We start from the raw sequence: 2692 nt of genomic DNA, 5'->3' as shown, positions 1-2692 counted from the left end.
GGCTCCGGGGCGATGCGGGTGCAGAACGCGTGCTCAGAGCGAGAGCGACCGGGGGAGGGGAGCTAGCGGGCACGGCCAGTGCAGTTTTGCAGCACTCCGTCTCCCACCTTCCCACCAGGTGACACCCCGGCTGAGTTTGGCCCCGGTGGCAGCCAAGGCTTGAGCGCCCACCTCAGAGGTGTCCTTGACCGGAGTCAGCGGAGGAGGCAGCTAGCGGGGATAGGGGACCGAGCACTGGGTGGGAGCTCACCGCTTGGGGTTGAGTACAGCCTCGGTTTCTTCTTCTGCGAAATAAGCTGAGAAGACCCACCGCACTTTCCTTCTGGAGAAAAGAGGGAGAAAATCGGTGCATGGCCCTGGAGAGGAGCCCTGTGGGCCAGAGATCGGCCAGGGTCTCCCCTGGCTAGAAATCTAGCTTCCCACCCCAATCCGAGGCCCGGGGATGTCTACAGGGCTCGGGAACTCCGAGGTTCTGTGAGATTGTGTCTGCAGTTGGTGGGGGAGGGGTCCCGAGGCCTTCAGCAGATTATCCAAAGGTCGGTGACCCAGAAATGGTTTTGGCCACGGGCTATGTTTCACTTCCTACGTCCAAAGCAGAATTTAACTGAATAATTGAGCCCCCAAACCAGGCAAATGCTTTTACCTGTATTTCTGTTTTGGGATGCTTCCGAGAGTGAGGATTCAATTGTCTCAAATTAGAAGAATCTGCATTTTTAACCACTTAACACGTCTGTGTTTGTTAGGCGCCTGCCTGACCTTTCTAAGCGTTTCTTCAACTGTAAATTGGGAGCTTGTTCAAGTCAGAGAACTGCTGGGGGAATCAAATAACGAAATGTTTTTTTGCAAGCGCTTTGGAAGTTGCAAAGTATTTGTTCAAGGGACAGTTCTTTTTCGTCCTCCCAAATTAGATTTGCAGCCACTACCCCAATTCGAGGGGGTCAGGTTGTCCGCCTTTCTTGGTTGAGAGCCCGGAGCTCCTGCACGGGCACGAAATGGTGTTTTCCCAGCTCTCAGACAGCTGTGGAGAGGGCGAGGCGTTCCGTTCAGGGGCACGGCGTCCTTCCTCTCTTGCTCCTAGCGGGAGGCATCTCCTGGCTCGCACCGCCTGGGCCCTTTCCCCGCGGTGCGTGCTTCCCCGCAGCCGCTTCCCGGACGCCCTGCGCCCAGCCGGCCCCCGCTCGGGTTCCTCTCAGCCTCCGCATGTTCGCGGACACTCGCTGTCGGCCTTGGGGTCCATCTGGTTTGCCACGCGTCCCCTCCGACCTTCCCAGGGCTGTGGAGGTTGTCTGACCCAACCCCTCAGTTTTTTCACGGGAGGGATCAGAGACCTAGCTAGGCCCCTAATTGGGGCCAGAGCCGCGACCAGAGCACACTTCTCTGGCTGCTTGCCTGGGGCTTCTACCTCTGGGCTGAGTTGGGCGGATCCAGAGAGAATTCCTAGAACAGTGGTTAAGAAAGAAATACTGAGGGTGCACTCCCCCCCCACAGCCCGCCGGAGCTCCCGGCCTCAGAAACACCCGGGTCCCCTAGGTGGGCTTGGGCATCTAGCCAAGGGCGGGGGGCTGAGGGGACCTGCAAAACTGCAGAGATTTTCCTGGGGACAAACCTGAGGGGTGGGCACAAAGCAAGTGCTGGGATGTCTAGAAGGAGGGTATCTTGGGTCCCTAGCTACAAGGGCTGCAAGCCAAGATTCCCTCCTGCCCTAGATGATGCAGGGCTGTGGGGAGTAGCGACTGGGCAGATCAGGAATTCCTGAATCTCTCTGATTCTCCTGGAGTCTGCTTTTCACACAAAGCTCTACCTAGAACCAGAGTCCAGCATTGGCTCCTGCCCTGTGGGAACCAGTTCAGACCGGCCCTCCTGAGACTGAGGGCAGCTGAGGGCGGGGCTGGCCAAAGTGGTGAAGATGCAGCTTTTACAGTAAGTGGAAGCCCTGCCCTGAAAACTGTGGGGTCCCTACTGTAGGAAGCAGCCTTTGGCCTGAGTCAAGGATGTGGAGCTGCTATGAGCACCCTGTAGAGCTGGATCAGGGCTGGGCCCAGCCTCCTTGGGTGGATTGGATTGGGGGGATTACCTGCCCCGGCCTTTAGCACTAGTCCCAGGTAACATAACATGCAAGCTTCAGGAAGGCAAGGGCCACATCTGTCTTGTTCACTGCTGTATCCCCATGCCCGACTCTTGGAAGGCCCTCCATAAATATGTGTTTGAGTGAATAAATGAGCCAGGGTACAGAGTGCAGTCACAACCAGGGTCCCACAGGAATCCCCCTGCAGCACAGTGAGACCCATCTTGCAGAGGAGCCAGGCAGCAGGACAAGGACCAGAACCTGTCCCGGTCTCTTTCCATCACAGCTGCCTGCTCTACATCACCCCTTTTAGCTAGCAGTGACCAAGGTCATCTCAAGGGAGGTGGAAACTGCTCAGCATGACTTCTGGGGGTCTTTTCTCTTTCCATTTTCCCATCTCATGGACTTTGGACAAGTCCATTCCCCCTCTAGGCTTCAGTTTCATTATCTGTAAAGGAAACCCTAGAGCTATGTCTGCTTTTCCAAAGCTGATCTAAAAATACTGTTCCTTTTCTCCTTCATCCCTTCATTTTTCTTTTTCAAGACACATGGAGGGGGACTCCCCTGGTGGCACGGTGGTTAAGAATCTGCCTGCCAATGCAGGGGACACCGGTTCGAGCCCTGGTC

Source organism: Neophocaena asiaeorientalis, unplaced genomic scaffold, assembly GCF_003031525.2.
Source record: "Neophocaena asiaeorientalis asiaeorientalis breed wild unplaced genomic scaffold, Neophocaena_asiaeorientalis_V1.1 scaffold681, whole genome shotgun sequence".
NCBI lineage: Eukaryota > Metazoa > Chordata > Mammalia > Artiodactyla > Phocoenidae > Neophocaena > Neophocaena asiaeorientalis.
The sequence above is the reverse complement of the archived record's forward strand: the minus strand, read 5'-3'. Positions refer to the sequence as shown.